Source organism: Saccopteryx bilineata, chromosome 5 (assembly GCF_036850765.1).
Source record: "Saccopteryx bilineata isolate mSacBil1 chromosome 5, mSacBil1_pri_phased_curated, whole genome shotgun sequence".
Classification (NCBI taxonomy): domain Eukaryota; kingdom Metazoa; phylum Chordata; class Mammalia; order Chiroptera; family Emballonuridae; genus Saccopteryx; species Saccopteryx bilineata.
In genome coordinates, this window is record NC_089494.1 from 193,075,435 (window position 1) to 193,096,607 (window position 21,173).

The 21,173-nt window shown below is 37.5% G+C and overlaps 1 pseudogene; it reads right to left on the bottom strand.

The window, feature by feature from the left end:
• Positions 1–8,784: 8,784 nt before the first annotated feature.
• LOC136338017 (checkpoint protein HUS1 pseudogene) lies at positions 8,785–9,740 on the bottom strand (annotated as a pseudogene).
• Between the last annotated feature and the right edge of the window lie 11,433 nt (positions 9,741–21,173).

Consider the following 21,173-nt stretch of genomic DNA (forward strand, 5'->3'; position numbering starts at 1 on the left):
CCATTAAGAGCATAGGGCTCCTAACTTCCTGACCAATTTTGATTTCCTGTACCCAAGGTCCCAGAAGGATGTGAAGAGTCAGAACAATAATCCAAATAATGATGATCAGGCTAGAAGGAACGTAGTCATCTCATCAATATCCAATATTTTCTATGTAAAAAATATAGAACCCAGATAGATTTTTATTTGTGTGAAGCCATTTGCATTGCTGGAGGAAAAACAACCCAATAGTGTCACCCCCACCTTCACCCCCAGCCCCACCCCTACCCCCACCATCAGAAATCAACATAACTCTCTCTACAGTGGAACTTAGAAAAGTGAGGCCAAATCCTGGGAACTATCTGGCTCTTTCATCTTTCATCTCTCTCTCTCTCTCTCTTTCTCATAAATGATTTCTGTGTAGGTGGCTTTCAACAAATGGAAAGAGTTAAACTATGTCAAAAGCCCAAATAATAAAGTTTGTCAAAATACTCTTAAATTTTGGGGGTTAATGATGCCAAACAATTGCCCTTTGAAAGGAAACACATTCATCTGCCTCTCACTTCTCCCTCCTTGTTATATATCAAGGATGGAGCCATCTTCTGTCCCAGCTTGGATTACATTCTGGATAGTTCAATAAAAAATTGAGATTGTCAGGTGCCATTGGAGCTCTAATGTAACTTTTTAGCTAAAAAAGAAAACAGGTTCTAGAGGAGAAGCAGTGCTTACTGGATCAAGAGCCGACTTACTTTTAGTTATACTTTTTACTTAAGCTATTGCAATGGACTAAATGTTTGTTTCCCCAAAAAATTTATATACTGAAATTCTAATCCCACAATGTTATGGCATTAAGAGATAATGCCTTTATAAGGTAATTGGATCATGAGGTTGGATCCCTCACAAATGGGATTAGTTCCCTTATACAAGGGACCCCAGAGAAGTCATTTGCCCTCCCTCTTTCCTTCTTGGAGGCTACAGCAATAAGGCAGTTGTCTATGACCAAGTGAGTCTTCATCAGAAATTAGTTCTCCCAGAACCTTGATCTTTGAGAACTGAAAGAAATAAATGTTTATTGTTTAAGCCACCTAGTCTATAGTATTTCTGTTATAGCAACCTGAACAAACTAAGACACCTATAGTCTACATTTTCAATAGGAATAACAATGCAGTTCAGATTATTAGTCCCTAACGGGGTATGTGGGGACCCTGGTGAGATAAGCATTTGAGTGGGTCTAAGATGTTTGAGCAAAGGAAAACTTGGAGATGCAAGCGTGACACTTCTTAATCAGAATAATATTTGAATCTAAAAAGTGGAGCAAAAATAAGTACTAACTATGGAATAGAGTAGGAGAGAAGAACAATAAGATTAAAAAACATTTTAGAAACACTAAGTAAGATAGAAAGAATGTAGGAGGTGATGAGGGTGATAGTGTGATTGGCAGGGGTGGAGTTCTGGCATAATTTTAAGTGTATACCTAATAAGATTTAAACATGAGCTGTCAGAGTAGTAGTTTCTAGGTTAGAGCAAATATATACAGAGACTCAAAAGGATCAAAAATGTATTACTGTCTCTTAAATTCTTGTAAAATATTATAATTATTTTGACTCCCCAGCAATAAAAATTGACCTACCTATCACATTAACATGAAGGTTAAATCTTGTCCAGGGTTATTCAGCAATCTTGTAACACTGAGATATTAACCAAGAACACTTGACCTTTATATTTCTAGTGATATTAATGACTGAGTTGGTTTATATATTCAATACATGCAAAAATAGTGTTTCTCAGTCCAGTGTCTTTCTCTTATTGTAGTGATCAATTTAACCCTCATTCTATATTTTTTCTTAAAGACAATAATGGACTAGAAGGACTAAAAATGAAGAATATATGCATCATTAATCCATAAGTAAAAATTGTATTATATATGTTTCCTAGGACTCAGCTGTGAAGCAACATATAAAAGAGAAAATCTTGTTGCTATTTACCCTAATCTTTATAGACCTCGTTATCATTGTAATTATATTGGTAAAAGCTGCTCTGAAAATTCCCATTAGCTATAAAGCAATAAGTAGGTAGACGATAAATGTATGTATTATGTATGTATGTATGTATAGATAGATACATATATATAGTTAGATGATAGATACATATATACATAGGTAGATAGAGGCAAAGATATGCATATATCTGTGCCTGTGTGATGTTTGTATACTTTATTGATCAAATTTTGGTTAATTGAAGTATTTCTAGACTTCATAATTTTTAAATACTTATTACTGGGCTCATATATGATTATTTGTAGTCTTTGGGGTTTTGGTATTAAAATATCTTAAAATTACAAAGTAACCTATATTGCCAGAATCACCTTTGTGTGGTATTCAGCTTAAGTTTAGGATGAGTCAATTTATCCCAATATATATATATATGAGTTTTTAATACTATTTTGTAATCATTTGGTGATACAAATGTGTTTCACATGTTCCAAGGCTTATGTATATTCTTGAAATTCAGAAATTTACCATCAAAGAGGTGTCTTTATATTTCTGGAAGCCCTATGAAATGCTCTGACATCAAACAGATTTTTCTGACATCAGATCAATGGAATATCTGAGGAAATAAGTTCATCAGATTTAAGTTTTCCTTTAAGAGCAAGATAGAAGACAAGGAGACTGAACTCTTCTCATGGCTTGAATCTGGTAAGGGTTCTAAAAGAGAAATGCTTTAAAACATTTGATCTCATCTACCTCAACCCCTGTGGTGAGCAATGTTACTCAACCAGTCCGGAATAAGACATGTCTTTCTTACTATTACTAAGTAAGGTTGTTCTGTACTCATTTTTATATTAGCAGTTTATACATGTATTTTTTATTTTTATGTAAAACATGAAACAAATTATCACTGCATAGATTTACCTTTTCATCTTATTGATTATTTTGTTGCTAAGCAATACACTCTAAAATCATTAAAAGTGCTATAAGAAATCAACGGGTATTTTATTCTTTTCCCTTCCATAATTCTCTAATTATGTTTTACAGAATGCCATTTCTGGGCATTTTGCCTTCTATAATGACTCTCTCCTAATGAGCCCTGAAGCATCTACTGTGCAGAAGTTATAGTAAGATGCAGGTAAGTAGCTTGAAAGAACTTTATGCTGTATGTGAAGTACGTATTAGAAAGCCTACACAGGATCACAAATAGTAAAGCATTTGGTCAGATATTTGGAGAAGAACACACAACACACAAGCAACAGTTACTGAGTTCACCTGAGGATGCAAGATAGCTATGATACGATTCCTGCCCTCTATGGGTCAGGTTTATTATTCATGACATATGAAGAGTTCAGCAACAAGTTAATATGTGGTATAAGTGGAGATTAAGAATGAATTAGAGAAGAATCAATGAGAGGACTTATATTTTAAAAAGCAATATGGACTTTTCCATTCCATGAAATAACTTGGCTAGGCATCATCACGTAAGTGAGCAGTTGACAAACATATAATCAGAAGGGCAGGATAGCAAATAATTTAGGCTTTCCAGTCCAGACAGTCTCTGTCACAACTATTCAACTCTGCCTTGTTCCAAGCGAACTTAATTTATGAAAACAAGTGGCAGCTAGAGTTAGCCCAAGGGTCAACGTGTGCTGAACCCTGATATAAATTATTATGGTTTAAAACTGATACCATTACTAGAGAAGGAAATAAAAGGAAATGTAGATTTTTATTAGGAAAAAACAATGAGTTTGATATGACAAATATTTCTGAAGCACTTACTGTGTTCTAGGGATGGTATTAGGTATAAGGGAGAAGAAAATGGACAACATGTGAGCTCTGCTCTCAAGAAACTCACAATCTATTGTACAATGTGGTAAAAACCACTCCATGGAGCCTAGCCTTAGAGCAATATTGTGTCCTGGAATAAGCAAGCCATGCTCATGAACTCAATAGAGTGCCTCCATTCAGACCACTTTAGTCCACAGAGCACACTCATGGCTCAGTGAGCTGGGCTGAGGTGGCAAGCTGAAGTATTGCCGGTGAGTGTTGGCAAAGTGAAGATAGGAGCGCTTGATGAGTTTTGAATCATGTGGATGGAAATGTAATTTAAAAATCCAGACAGATCAAGGCTAAATTGTTACTGGCAGCAAAAATCATGCTTGTTCCTCTAAGAAGAGTAATGGAAGTTGGAATGGGACATGAAACTTTAAGTGTAGAAATATTATAAGGACATTGATAGTTTAGATAAACATATCTACTTTAAACAAGGTATGTTCTGTGTACCCCAAACCACCATCTATAGAAAGAGAAAATGATGTACCACCGATATACCATAGAGTTGGCCTACGAAGTGTTGGTGGTATAGTGGTGAGCATAGCTGCCTCCCATAGAGTTGGCCTACATGTCATGTTTGTGTTTTTGAGGAAAGAGGGGAGTATACCAGTCCCACTCCTGATGAAATTGTATGATTATAATTATCTAATTCAATGATTTTAAGGATTTGACAAATATATAAGCTCTTAGAAAATCTAATGAAAAATAGAGGTAAGCCTGACCTGTGGTGGCACAGTGGATAAAGCATTGACCTGGAATGCTGAGGTCATTAGTTCAAAACCCAGTAAAGGTACATGCAAGAAATAACTACTACAAGTAGCAGTGCTTCTCACTCCTATCCTCCTTTCTCTCTCTCTCTCTCTCAAATCAATAATAAATTTTTTAAATATTTTTTAAAAATAGAGGTAATATTCTCTCAAAAATGTATGTTTATACATGCAACAAAAGTTTTTATGTAAATAGAGAAAATCAGAGATTCACTGCTCTTGTATGCATACCTGAGAAGTCTGTGCACCAAAAGTTGAGAAGTTCTGCCTACAATTAGCCAAATTCTTTTCATAGTTATTTAAGTTCATCCTCAGACAACTGAAAACAATAGTTGACTTAGGTTCTATTATCATTTTAGAGAAATGAATGAAGTAAGAATCACAGAGGCTTAGGAATTTGTTTCAGATCGAAGGGTGGAAAGTGGTGGAGCCCATTCCTGAACACCCTACGCACCAGTACAATGGAACTCGCACAGGCCTTCATGTTGCAGCACCCTACCTGCCAATTGTGATAAAGAAAATGTAACTGCTCTTTTATAAACAACTTTTATGACACTCCAACTAAAGCTTCCCCCAACAGAAACTAATTTCTTTAGTCTTAAATGTTGAAAAAATAGGATAGATTGCTCAGTGTGCCCTCTCTTCCCAAAGATATCCAGTCCTAATCCTCAGAACCTATGAATTTCCATATGTGACTAAATTAATAATCTTATGATAGTAACATTACCCTGGATTATCTTGGTGGGCTAAATAAACTCACAAGGGCCTTTAAAATAGGGACAAGATAGAGGAGAGGGTACTACAATGATAAGAGCAGAGATTCAAGTGATTTGGCCACAGGCCACGGCAGAGCAGCAACCTCTAGAAGCCGGTAGAGACGAGGAACAGATTCTCCAGTTAAGTCTCAGGAAAGAGCCAGCCTGCCCGAGCCTCGATTTTAGTCCCGAAAGTCTCCTTACAGACTACAGAATTATAAAGAGAATAAATTGGTTTGGTTTTAAGTCCCTAAATTTGTGGTAATTTTTTTTTATCATGGCAATAGGAAACACACAAAAAGTAAAACCAAACGCAGTAATACTATAAATAATTTTTTTTTCTTCCTGAGCTCCATGAGATCAGAGTTGTATATTCCTTAAACCTAGAACAGTTTACAAAACAGAGAACATGCTCAAAAATAAAAAAAAAATAATGAAGCAATGAATGTTCATTTTAGTACCATGAGACTGAAGAAAGTTAAGAAAATTAAAAATAAAACTAGAGGAACATTTCTGTGAGAAAAAAAAATGTTTTAAAGTGCTGCTGGGAACTATGAAAATAGCTATATCTTAGCCATGTGCTTACACCCAAAGATGCAGATGTGAGAGAATTACATATTTTTTAAGGTGAATTTATTAGTTATTCAACCAAATTCTCTAATAACCAAGTCCTTTTCTTATGTAATCTTTTGTTATTTATAAAGGTAGTCAAAACTTTAGTTCTACTTAATAAACAACTACATTTTTTCTTCTTCCACACTTCTGATCACTTCTGCTATTCTTGGAACTGGGCAGGGAAAGAGGAAATCAGGGATTTGTTGTGGGGAAAGGCTGAAGCTTATTATTCATACAAGCTTTGACATTCATGTCCACACCACTCAGTGTCACTGAAACAAAGAACGGTGGGTATTCCCTTACTCTTTAAAACAAAAGCCTTCCAATTGACTATGTATGGCACTTTGCTTCTTTAAGGTTTTCCTAATTGGGTAGTGGGGGAGGCAGGAGTGCAGATATAAAATAATTTAAAAAATAAACGTAAATATCAAAATCAATAGATGGTTCTTGTAAAACTTTACCTACTACAAAGCTTTATTAGTTACTACAAAGCAGAGTCACTGGCTGCTGTCACACTACCCCCAAATCTTGGTGGCTTAGCATGGTTAACTGTCTTTTGAGCTAAAACAAAGTCCAAAGTAAATGTTCCTAGTCAAAGATCATTCTCTTATGAAGTTATTTAGAGAAGAGGCCTTTGAGTACTTCATGAGATGGAAAAGCCAAGAGAAGAAAGAATCCTACAGAACATGCATGTGAGTAAGTCTAGAAGTCTTCTACAGCATTTTCACCACAGTCAAGCAGGGAGAAGTCTTTTATATGGCTACATATCTGTAACTGCAAGGAATTCTGGGAAATACTTTGCAGTTATGGAACTAGAAACTAAGGAAACAGTTTTGGTAACTAGAAAGGTTTTATGTAATATGGCCTCTGCCGATTACTAACTAATTTCTCGTTATTTCTCTCATTTAGGGTGCTCTAACAATTTTGGCCTCCTTTCTGATCTTTAAACATACCAAGACAAGGTCCTGTGTCAGAACCTTTGTACAAGTCGTTCTTAATATCTGAAATGCTGTTCCCCACTTCATATTCATATGGCTTATCCCCTAACTTTATTCTGTTCAAAACCACATCTTCAGAGAGAATTTCCCTGACCACTGCCCCAACCCCACATCTAAAATAGCACCCTATCACTCTTTAGTCCTTTACTCTACTTTTTGTCCTTTAAGACATTCATCACTATCTGATATCGTACCATATATTTATTTGTTCATTCATTTTTTTTAAGTGAAAGGAGGGGAGATAGTGAGAGAGACTCCCGCATGTGCCCTGACCGGGATTTACCTGGCAACCCCCATCTGAGGCCAATGCTTGGACCAATTGAGCCACTGGTTTCTGGAAGGGAAGAGGGAGAGAAGAAAGAAAGGGAGGTGGATGGAAGCAGATGATCATTTCTCTTGTCTGCCTTGACCAGGAGATGAACTCAAGACTTCCATATATAGGGCCAACACTCTATCCACTGAGCCACTGGCCAGGGCTTGTTCATTCAATTTTTATATGTTTCCCCTACTAGAGTGTAAAGGTCAGGGACGTTTTTAACTGTTGGTCATTGTGTTTACAGAGCATATTGCCCCATACATAATAACACACTCAGTAAGCATTTATTGAATAAACTATGTTCCCTTTTTAAATTTTATTTAAAAAATTAAATATAACAGGGTGGCATTGATTAATAAGAGTACATAAGTTTCTTAATAAGGACTTCCAATATGTAAATACTATAAAGGCTCTATTTTCTTTCTTTCTTTTTTTCTTTAAGAGGAGGGGAGGCAGGGACAGACTCCTGCTAGCATCTCAACAGCGATCCACCCGACCGCTGTATGGGTGGGCAATGCTCTTCCCATCAGTTGGAGGCCACAGAGCCATCCTTAGTGTGGGGGGCCAACTGGCTCCAATTGAGCCATGGCCACAGGAGGGAGAGAGAGAGAAATGAGAGGGAGAGAGGTGGAGAAGCAGATGAACACTTCTCCTGTGTGCCCTGACAGGGAATGAAACCTGGGACATCCACACATCAGGCCGACGCCCTACCACTGAGCCAATTGGCCAGGGCAAAGGCTTTATTTTCTAATGACCCAAACTTGAGCATAGCCCAGGTCACCCTCCCTCTAAAATATCTCCTGTTCTTTCCACTTCTTCATCCTACTAATTTCTATGCAACTTGAATTTAAGTTTCATCTTGAGGATCTTCTTTTTTTCCCCCAAACCCTAACTACCCTATGATCTATAGTGCCTTCTGCACAGCTCATGTTTATATGGAAATCAACTGCTTATGCATCTGTCTCCCTCACAGGACTGTGAACTCCTCCTGGGCAAGGTTATGTATTATTCAATTTTGTATTCTCATTGCCTGATATGGTGTCTGGCATATGGTAGAATCATAACAAAAGTCTGCTAGTCAAAACTGTTCAATGATTTTGAAGATGACTTCTTCTAGCAGCAAGAAAATATACTAAGAAAAAAATATAATCTATTCAAACTTACTAAGAAGTTTTAGTAAGAATTTGGCAAAACATTGTTTCTCTCAACTCCTTCTGAATCATAAGAATCTAAACAAAATTATCCTTTGAATAATGTATAATTAATGCTCTAATAATGGTTATTAGAGCTGGATTACTTGTTTTAAATAAGTCATTATAATACAGTACAGTTATAATAGTTAAGTGTTCTATATGTATGTTGTAGTACATTGAGATTTCTTGAATAATTGATATACCCATTCACATTACTTTATAGACTTTACTCATTTTATAGAATTTAGAAATTAATCTTATTTTAAATGATTGTAGAAATTTTAGTGTTTGTTAGTTTTTTTTTGTTTGTTTGTTTGTTTGTTTTTTGACATGAAGGGCTATATGCACCTACGTTTTATTAATTCAACTTCTGGTTCAAACACAGGGAAGACAGGGAAACACACAGAACTGTGAGGACAGACAACGGGCCACGTCAGGCCCCGGGGGGCGCTAGGACAGGGCCGGGATGAAGTACTGTAGGGACATGTCCTCGTGCAGCAAGTCAAAGTGGACCATCTTGTGACTCACAACGTTGCAGACGGCCCGTGTGGGGTTGACCTGCTGACCAGCAAGAAGCTGCAGGAACTTCCTGATGTCCACGTGCACTTCCGCCATCTGCTCTGGGTCTCTGTCCTGAGACGCATCTTCAGAGGCTAATGGAGGGTTTCCAAGGTCTTTAAAGTGAGTTGTAACACACACTAGTTCAGTTTCTATTTTCAAGTTCAAGTCTCCATTTAGGTTTGCTTGAATAATGAGGTGACTGCTGATGTTTTTCATTTTCTCCACAACACTCTTCATGGTCTTCAGCAGCGGCAGACAAATACTGACGTCAGAGTCTGGGATTGTCGGTTCCTGTAAATTCTTCCACAACTTCCTAGGAATGACCTTAATGGGGATGTTGTGGGTCACCATGCGACTGCTGCTGGACAGAGACACCAGCTCTATGGAGATGGTCAGGCAGGGAAAGTGCTTGTTGGTCAGCTTGACCTTCAGGGCCCTGGCGTTCTGTGCCGTCTTCAGGGCCCGAGCCAGGTTTTCCGACGTGAGCTCCACGTAAATCTCGTTGTTCTCCTCAGAGACACCTTCCATCTGGAACTCGCTGAAGAAGTTCTCCTGGGGCAGCTCGCACCACATGCTGACCCCGCCGCCGGCCGCAGAGTCGGCCAGGATGAAGTGCAGCTTGCGCGGGCTGATCCACAGGGTGCAGGCTCGGGCGAGCTTGGCCACCATGCAGCTGACACGCGTGAAGTGGTTCAGACAGGCCGCGTCCACAATCTTGGCGCGAAACTTCATCGTGTTTGTTAGTTTTTAACTGTGAATCATTTTATTGTTGAATTCATGACCGAAGAAGCCAGGTCTAACAGTAAAATTATTGCCACAGGGGGAAAAGGTACACTTCACACTGATATACTTTTTTGATATAAATAAATTATATTATCATGGAGAATCTTTATAGTAAATGTATAATTAGGGAGATAAGTTTTTCCTGGAAATAACAAGTTTAAACAAGTACCCATTAAGTGATTAAGAAAATCAAGTTTTTGTTTGTTTATTTTTAACTAAAGATGTCTTTTCTTACATTCATCCTTTCTGTGTATAAAAGGTTTCAATAAAATCTGGCAACACCTAGACAAATGTAATCTTGTCAGTGACGCTTTACTATATTAATATTGTAATATATTAATCTATGTCTCTATACTTCAGGGATCTGTGTATATGTATATACTCTTTGATATTTGTACACACATAAACATGTCTATATGCATAACACATTAAACGTATTATATATGAAATCTTCATGTTTAGCATGGCTAAAACCATGGCTCCTAGGGTAGGATATCATGTCTTTAAGAAGTTCTGTTCCACCATGTTTCTTGTCACTTCGTGGACTGATGTTTCTGCCTTCACCCATGCCAAGAAAGCAGGCTTAATCCATGGCAGTCAAACTAAATATGAGCTCTCAAAATGTATTTGGCCCATTTCTATTCTGATTCCCACATGAAACTCTGCAATGTCTCAGCTACCGCAGCATGGTAAAGTCCAGCATCGAAAAACTAAGCCAACCGAATATTATAATGTTAATATAGTCATCAATGCATATGAGTCTATAAATCTGTGAGAACCACATATAGCCTAAATTTCTCTGGGGTCTATAAGACATCAGCTCCATTGATTTATTAATAAAAAGCACTGTAGTGACTTCAGATTTCCAAAAGCAAAGTGAGATACCGGGAAAAATTCTTCACTTAGACAAAGTTAGAGGGAAGATAGAATGATGAACTACTTTTCTTTGCAGTTCCTGGTTCCCCTCCATTCAGGATGAGCTGTCAGACAAATTAGACTTTCCATCTTGTACAAATCCAGAAGGCACAATTCACATAGAATACAATTTATGTTGTACTTCTTAACGTTGTGCAATTTCATAATAACTAGATAAACTTAACCAATCTGGAGCAAACAATACATTCATTAATCCATAAACAGTATGCTTATGACATTAGTTTATTCATTTATTAATTCAGTAATTAATGATTAATGTAGGAGTAATGAAAATGCTAAATCACTGCTTATTTTTACAAAATTTTATATCTATTACAAAAAACAAAGTTGGAAATTTTATCTTATTTTTAATTTCTTTCTGGTTTATTTTTCTTTTATGGTGCGATATTACACATTTCTACCAGGAATATTAATAGTTCTGCATTCAGAAATAATATTCTCCCCAATATGTTATATGGTTAGACCTGTCAAAAAGAAAGAACAAGAGGCCAGCTGGCTGACTAGCTGGCTATTGTAGGCAGGGTCTCTTGGGTATATAATGCCCGAGCAAGGCTAACATAGGTGAGGTATTTAGTTTTGCAGGTTGGTAAAATCAATTATACCATTTCTCCCCAAATGTGATCAAACTCTGGGGAAACTATTTGAACTAGAAAAACTCACAAGAGATGAACATGCGAAGCAGAGTATCAGTATACTTCTTTAGATTGATATACTTGGCAGGATGAGTGGCACTGATCAGTATAATGCACCAAAAAAACTTAATTGTAGATGAAAAGGTTGCTCTTGAACTCAACCTTAGAATAACGAGAGTTAAAATTTCTAGAAAAGTATTTCATTGGGCTACATTACCCTAGTTGTTAAAATGATATATTTTTAAAGTTTTATTGAAATATAATTTATTGAGATACAATTTAATAAGACATAATTCATAATTCATGTACCATATAGATCACCCTTTAAAATTCTACAATTCGGTTTTTTAATATATCCATAGGGTTGTGCAAACATCATCCCTTTCTAATTTTAAAATCGTTTGACTTCTCTAAAACCTATACCCATCTCCCTCTTCCATTTCCTCCAAGCATTACAGCCCTGGGAAACCACTAATCTACTATCTGTCTTTTTAAATCTGCCTATTATGGTCATTTTTATCAATGGAATTCTAGAGTATGTGGACTTTTATGGCTTGTTTATTTTACTTAGCATAATGTTGTTAAGATTCATCCATTTTGTAGCATGTATCAATACTTTGTTCCTTTTTATTTCTAAATAAATTTCTTTTTTATGAATATAGCATATTTTATCTATTCATCAGTTTATGGGTATTTGGTGGGGTTTTTTTTACTATTATTAATAATGTTGCTATGAACATTTGTGTACAAGTTTTTGTGTGGATATATGTTTTTATTTCTGTTGAGTATATATATACTTAGGGAGGAATTGCTTAGTTAAATGGTAAATCTATGTTTAACCTTTTGAAGACCTGTCAAACTTTCTTTTTCCAAAATAGCTGCATCATATTGTATTTCCATCAGCAGTTATGAGTGTTCCAATTGGATTGTGGTTATAATTGAAGCCAGGTGCTAGTTGCATTCTCTTTCAGGTAAATTCAACCAATTTAGAGCTGGACTTTACCAACTACTGGAGAAAGTTGCACCTAGGTACCATCAGCCCATTGCCCTTAGAGAAAAAGGGTTAGCAAAGCCTAGAAAGGGTTAGGGTCTCAAGAAAGCAGACTGGAGTGACAGCAGATGAAACATTATTGGAAAACAATACAGAAGTGGGACCAGATAGACCAAGAAAACTTGGGTGAGAACAGAGAGGAAGGTTGATTATCATTGCAGATGTGGTGGTTCAGGGCCCATCTCAGTCATTGCACATCCAATGTGGAATTTCAAAGAGATTATTTCTATTATCCACCAATAGGAGGGTGTGAGTCTACTATCTGTCTTGGTCAGACTTGGTTATGGGACTGAAAATTCTGAGGTAAAAAGCATGGGATCGGGAGTGATGTGGAGCAAGAAAACTGCAGGGGAGATGACGTCAGAGTAATGGCGGGGTAGGAAGCGATACCGATAAATCTCCCCCAAAACTCAACAAGATCTTCAACCAGAAACAGAAAAACCTATACTTGGAGCTTCCAGATGCTTCGCAATACACCCAAAGGTATGATTGAGTGAAAAATTGGCTAAATATATAACCAAACCCTGAAGGAAATAGGGAGTAAGAAATGCTTCGCCTTCCTCACTAACCTAAACAGGGTGGCTTTCTCCGGTAACTGTGAATATAGAAACTGAGGCGGGCAAAGGGGGTGAATAGATCCAGGCCGTGACACAAACGGCCGAACCAGGCTGTGGCACGGAGATCCAAGCCGAGGAAAATCTGATCCTGTGGCAACCCGGGCAATACAAGCTAACACTCGCGCCAAACCCAAACAAAGAAAGACAAGCAGAGTGGCCATTTTACCCGGTCTCCTGGTCGGTGCGCAGTTAGTGGGCGAGAATTTCTTCCTATGCCCCGAGAGTGGGTGCTCGTGTTGCCCCACGGAGAGGCAGGGTCAGAGGCCTTTCTGTGGGCCGAGGGCAGAGTCTCTGGGCAGCCCCAGTGCCCTGGGAAAGCCACGCACAGAAAGGAGTGAGAACTAATTCCAACGGTGGAGATTTTCCGTGCTTGAGGGTGTTTCACTCAGAGGGAAAAGCGGCCGGCCTCATATCCTGGTTTGCGCGCACAGATAAGGAGTGAGCGATTCCTCCGAGTGCCTCGGCAGTGCGCGCCCGTGTTATCGCACAGAGGGGCAGAGTCAGGGGCCTTTGTGTGGGCCAAAGCAGAATCTCGGGCCGCCCCAGCGCCTTGCAAAAGCCGCGCACGGGGACGGAGCGAGACTCAATTCCAACGCTGCAACTTTTCCCTGCGGTTGGGGGTTTCACTCAGAGCGTGAGACTGCTGGCCGGATATCCTGGTCTGCACACGTGCGCAGACAGTGAGTGAGAGTTTCCTCCAAGTGCCCCAGAAGTGGGCGCCCACTTGTGTTACCGGAAAGAGTGGCAGAGCCAGTGGTCTTTGAGTGGGTGGAAAGCCCGCCTGATTATGCTAGCAGCTCTGACTGACTGAGCCTTACCCAGAGCCCTGTGCTGAGTGGAAATAGAATGGGGAGTTGCCAGCTCTTTGAGCCTCTTACTATCCAGGCAGAGGCAGCAGCAACCCCATAGCTGGATTATCAGGCTACTAATTGAGGAAGGAAAGACTAGGAGAAAGGCTCCAGGAACACGGACTCTCTCACTGTTGGAGCCTATAAATGCTAATGAGCTTCAACTGCCAACGAGACTAAAGCACAATACATGACATTGCCATAGAGACTTATCAACTGCAAACCTCTACCTGAGCATGCCAAAGGGGCAGAACCCGGGGTACAGAGTCACCGACCAGGAAGAGGGAGAGAAAAGAAAAAGCAAGAAGATAACCTCTCAAAATCAAGAATAATCTGCAGACTTTATAACCTATCCCATTTTATTATATTTGTTCGTTTGTTTCTCTTATCTTCAATCTTGATACTTTTTTTTCCTCCTCCAATTTGGCCGATTAACTACCGGTCTTACTCTCTCCTCTCCTTGAACTACACTACCCATAAGTGTTACATCTCCCATTATCTTTTCTCTTCTCTTCCTTTCTCTCTATGAGGGTTGCACTCTAAAACCCTTAACTCTATCTCTCTCTCTCCTTTCTTTTTTCTTCTTTTAGTGGTTCCCTCTTTTTCTCTCTCTCTCTCTTCTTTTCTCCCTCTATATTAATTTCTTCCTTTCTCCTTTACATCTCCTCTCATTCAAACCTCAATAACAAACAAATTATCTTATCTAGGACTCAAACTTATGTTTGTGGCATTTTGGGGGGTTTTTACTTCACCTTTTTAACTCACTAGCAGTGCTCCCATCCCTGGCTCTCCATATTATCTAGTTCTTGTTCCACTAAATACAATAATAATTTTTTAATTTGTCCCCCCATTTTTCCATTTTCCTCTTATTCCTCTCATCATAACTCTTAGACAACCAACACTGAAAAGCAAATCATTTTATTCTTGACCCAAATTTTTTCCTTATTTGCTTTTTGTGGGTTCATACCCCCTTCTTTTTTTCTTTTTTCTTTTTTTTTTTTTTGCCCCTTTATTACTTTTCCCCAATTCAGGCCCTCCATCACAGGCATTGTTTGTTATAATTCACAGTCCACCACAAGATTTTCTCAAGAAAGAGGGGAGAGGAGAGGAGAGGAAAAAAGGAGGGGGGGAATAATTTCCTTATTTTAAAATTTTTATTTTATTTTATTTTTCTTTATTTCATTATTAATTTTTTTTTAAAAAAACAACTCTTTTCGATTTTTTATTTTTTTATTCTTTTTTACTTTTTATTCTTTATTAAATCTCATTAATACTATCAACAAAACCACCCTCAGATGCCATTAAGGAAGAGAAAATCGAATATCATGGATACAAAAGAAAGAGAGGTAACACAGCTAGATGAAGAAAAATCTATGAAGAAAAAATTTAATATATTGGAAACCTTGGAGCTAAATGACAGAGAATTCAAGATAGAAATCCTAAAAATCCTCCGAGATATACAAGAAAACACAGAAAGGCAATTTAGGGAGCTTAGAAAACAACTCAATGAACACAAAGAATATATGTCCAAGGAAATTGAAACTATAAAAAAAAATCAAACAGAGATGAAAAACTCAATTCACGAGCTGAAAAACGAAGTAACAAGCTTAGCTAATAGAACAGGTCAGATAGAAGAGAGGATTAGTGAAATAGAAGACAAGCAACTTGAGGCACAACAGAGAGAAGAAGAAAGAGACTCAAAAATTAAAAAAAATGAGATAGCCCTACAAGAATTATCTGACTCCATCAAAAAGAATAACATAAGAATAATAGGTATATCAGAGGGAAAAGAGAGAGAAAATGGAATGGAGAACATACTCAAACAAATAATAGATGAGAACTTCCCAAGCCTGTGGAAAGAACTAAAGCCTCAAGTTCAAGAAGCAAACAGAACTCCGAGTTCTCTTAACCCCAACAAACCTACTCCAAGGCATATCATAATGAAATTGACACAAACCAACAGCAAAGAAAAAATTCTCAAGGCAGCCAGGGAAAAGAAGAATACAACATATAAAGGAAGGCCCATTAGATTATCATCAGATTTCTCAGCAGAAACTCTACAAGCTAGAAGAGAGTGGACCCCAATATTTAAAGTCCTGAAAGAGAGGAACTTTCAGCCATGAATACTATACCCATCAAAGCTATCCTTCAAATATGAAGGAGAAGTAAAAACATTCACAGATACAGAAAAGATGAGGGAATTTATCATCAGAAAACCCCCACTCCAGGAATTACTAAAGGGGTTCTCCAATCAGATACAAAGAACAAAAAAAAAACAGAGCCACAAGTAAAAGCTCCAAGAAGAACACAATAAAACCAAATTTAAACTGTGACAACAACAAAAAGAAAGAGGGGGAGAAGATGGAGATTAACAGTAGCAAAGGACGATGGAGTGCAAAAGTACTCACAAAATAGTTCGCTACAATGAACAGGGTAGGGACCCATTTCATTACTCAAAGGTAACCACCATTGAAAAAACCACCACAGAAGCACATGAGATAAAAAAGATAGCAACAGAGGAAAGATGTATGGAATACAACCAAATAAAAACAAAAGATAGAAAAACGAAAGAGAAGGATTAAACAAGACACAAAACTAACAGAAAGCAAGATATAAAATGGCAATAGGGAACTCACAAGTGTCAATAATTACACTAAATGTAAACGGATTAAACTCACCAATAAAAAGGCACAGAGTAGCAGAATGGATTAAAAAAGAAAATCCAACTGTATGCTGCCTACAGGAAACTCATCTAAGTAACAAGGATAAAAACAAATTCAAAGTGAAAGGCTGGAAAACAATACTCCAAGCAAATAACATCCAAAAAAAAGCAGGTGTAGCAATACTCATATCGGATAATGCTGACTACAAGACAGGAAAAGTACTCAGAGACAAAAATGGCCATTTCATAATGGCTAAGGGGACACTGAATCAAGAAGACATAACAATTCTTAATATATATGCACCAAACCAAGGAGCACCAAAATATATAAGACAGCTACTTATCGATCTTAAAACAAAAACTGACAAAAATACAATCATACTTGGAGACCTCAATACACCGCTGATGGCTCTAGATCGGTCATCCAAACAGAGAATCAACAAAGACATAGTGGCCTTAAACAAAACACTAGAGCACCTGGATATGATAGACATCTACAGGACCTTTCATCCCAAAGTGACTGAGTATACATTTTTCTCCAGTGTACATGGATCATTCTCAAGAATTGACCATATGTTGGGCCACAAAAACAATATCAGCAAATTCAGAAAAATTGAAGTTGTACCAAGCATATTTTCTGATCATAAAGCCTTGAAACTAGAATTCAACTGCAAAAAAGAGGAAAAAAATCCCACAAAAATGTGGAAACTAAACAACATACTTTTAAAAAATGAATGGGTCAAAGAAGAAATAAGTGCAGAGATCAAAAGATATATACAGACTAATGAAAATGACAATACGACATATCAGAATCTATGGGATGCAGCAAAAGCAGTGATAAGAGGGAAGTTCATATCGCTTCAGGCATATATGAACAAACAAGAGAGAGCCCAAGTGAACCACTTAACTTCCCACCTTAAGGAACTAGAAAAAGAAGAACAAAGACAACCCAAAACCAGCCGAAGAAAGGAGATAATAAAAATCAGAGCAGAAATAGATGAATTAGAGAACAGAAAAACTATAGAAAAAATTAATAGAACAAGGAGCTGGTTCTTTGAAAAGATCAACAAAATTGACAAACCCTTGGCAAGACTTACCAAGGAAAAAAGAGAAAGAACTCATATAAACAAAATACAAAATGAAAGAGGAGAAATCACCACGGACACCGTAGATATACAAAGAATTATTGTAGAATACTATGAAAAACTTTATGCCACTAAATTCAACAACCTAGAAGAAATGGATAAATTCCTAGAACAATACAACCTTCCTAGACTGAGTCAAGAAGAAGCAGAAAGCCTAAACAGACCTATCAGTAGAGAAGAAATAGAAAAAACCATTAAAAACCTCCCCAAAAATAAAAGTCCAGGCCCTGACGGCTATACCGCCAAATTTTATCAAACATTCAAAGAAGACTTGGTTCCTATTCTACTCAAAGTCTTCCAAAAAATTGAAGAAGAAGCAATACTTCCAAACACATTTTATGAGGCCAACATAACCCTCATACCAAAACCAGGCAAGGATGGCACAAAAAAAGAAAACTACAGACCAATATCTCTAATGAATACAGATGCTAAAATACTAAACAAAATACTAGCAAATCGAATACAGCAACATATTAAAAAAATAATACATCATGATCAAGTGGGATTCATCCCAGAATCTCAAGGATGGCTTAACATACATAAAACGGTTAATGTAATACACCATATCAACAAAACAAAGAACAAAAACCACATGATCTTATCAATAGACGCAGAAAAGGCTTTCGATAAAATACAACACAATTTTATGTTTAAGACTCTCAACAAAATGGGTATAGAAGGAAAATATCTCAACATGATAAAGGCCATATATGATAAACCATCAGCTAACATCATATTAAATGGCACTAAACTGAAGGCTTTCCCCCTTAAATCAGGAACAAGACAGGGTTGTCCACTCTCTCCACTCTTATTTAATGTGGTACTAGAGGTTCTAGCCAGAGCAATCAGACAAGACAAAGAAATAAAAGACATCCATATCGGAAAAGAAGAAGTAAAGGTATCACTTTTTGCAGATGATATGATCCTATACATCGAAAACCCCAAAGAATCCACAAAAAGACTACTAGAAACAATAAGCCAATACAGTAAGGTCGCAGGATACAAAATTAACATACAGAAGTCAATAGCCTTTCTATATGCCAACAATGAAACAATTGAGAACGAACTCAAAAGAATAATCCCCTTCACGATTGCAACAAAAAAAATAAAGTACTTAGGAATAAACATAACAAAGAATGTAAAGGACTTATATGATGAAAACTATAAACCATTGTTAAGGGAAATCGAAAAAGATATAATGAGATGGAAGAATATACCTTGTTCTTGGCTAGGAAGAATAAATATAATCAAGATGGCTATATTACCCAAAGCAATATACAAATTTAATGCAATTCCCATCAAACTTCCAATGACATTTTTTAAAGAAATAGAGCAAAAAATCATCAGATTTATATGGAACTATAAAAAACCCCGAATAGCCAAAGCAATCCTAAAGAAAAAGAATGAAGCTGGGGGCATTACAATACCTGACTTCAAACTCTATTATAGGGCCACGACAATCAAAACAGCATGGTATTGGCAGAAAAATAGACACTCAGACCAATGGAACAGAATAGAAAGTCCAGAAATAAAACCACATATATATAGTCAAATAATTTTTGATAAAGGGGCCAACAACACACAATGGAGAAAAGAAAGCCTCTTCAATAAATGGTGCTGGGAAAACTGGAAAGCCACATGCAAAAGAATGAAACTGGACTACAGTCTCTCCCCCTGTACAAAAATTAACTCAAAATGGATCAAAGATCTAAACATAAGACCTGAAACAATTAAGTACATAGAAGAAGACATAGGTACTCAAATCAACTCATGGACCTGGGTTTGAAAGAGCATTTTATGAATTTGACTCCACAGGCAAGAGAAGTGAAGGCAAAAATTAATGAATGGGACTACATCAGACTAAGAAGTTTTTGCTCAGCAAGAGAAACTGATAACAAAATAAACAGAAAGCCAACTAAATGGGAAATGATATTTTCAAACAACAGCTCAGATAAGGGCCTAATATCCAAAATATACAAAGAACTCATAAAACTCAACAACAAACAAACAAACAATCCCATAAAAAAATGGGAAGAGGATATGAACAGACACTTCTCCCAGGAAGAAATACAAATGGCCAACAGATATATGAAAAGATGCTCATCTTCTTTAGCTATTAGAGAAATGCAAATCAAAATGGCAATGAGATACCACCTCACACCTGTTTGATTAGCTGTTATTAGCAAGTCAGGTAATAGCAAATGTTGGAGAGGCTGTGGAGAAAAAGGAACCCTCATACACTGTTGGTGGGAATGTAAAATAGTACAACCATTATGGAAGAAAGTATGGTGGTTCCTCAAAAAACTGAAAATAGAACTACCTTATGACCCAGTAATCCCTCTACTGGGTATATATCCCAAAAACTCAGAAACATTGATACACAAAGACACATGCAGCCCCATGTTTATTGCAGCATTGTTCACAGTGGCCAGGACATGGAAACAACCAAAAAGCCCATCAATAGACGACTGGATAAAGAAGATGTGGCACATATACACTATGGAATACTACTCAGCCATAAGAAATGATGACATCGGAACATTTACAGCAAAATGGTGGGATCTTGATAACATGATACGAAGCGAAATAAGTAAATCAGAAAAAAACAGGAACTGTATTATTCCATACGTAGGTGGGACATAATAGTGAAACTAAGAGACATTGATAAGAGTGTGGTGGTTACGGGGGGGAGGGGGGAATGGGAGAGGGATAGAGGGTGGGGAGGGGCACAAAGAAAACAAGATAGAAGGTGACAGAGGACAATCTGACTTTGGGTGGTGGGTATGCAACATAATTGAACGACAAGATAACCTGGACTTGTTATCTTTGAATATATGTATCCTGATTTATTGATGTCACCCCATTAAAAAAAATAAAATTATTAAAAAAAAAAAAAAAAGAAAACTGCAGGGGCTTTCAAACCTCTCCAGGCAGAGAATACCTTCCGTACTAACCTGTCTGTCTGTCTGTCTCTCTGTCTACCTATTTCTTTTTCATTTTGTTTATTGTTCTCATTAAAAGAAATTACTAACCCCTTTTGTTTTTTGTTTCTTTTTGTTTGTTTGTTTTTTGACAGAGAAAGAGTCAGAGAGCGGGAACAGACAGACCAGAAGGGAGAGAGATGAGAAGCATCAATTTTTCGTTGCAGCTCTTTAGTTGTTCAGTGATTGCTTTTTCATATGTGCCTTGACCAGGGGGCTACAGCCGAGCAAGTGACCCTTTCTCAAGCCAGTAACCTTGGCCTCAAGCCAGCAACCTTTGGGGTCAAGCCAGCAATGATGGGGTCATGTCTATGATCCCACACTCAAGCCAGATAAGCCTGCACTCAAACCAGCAACCTTGGGGTTTTGAACTTGGGTCCTCTGCATCCCAGTCTGACACTCTATCCACTGTGCCACTGCATGGTCAGGCCTAATTCCTTCTTTGAACCCTTTCTTCCAGCATTGGAACAGGTTCCTGAACCTTTCATCTAATACCAAGTGAGGCAGGTT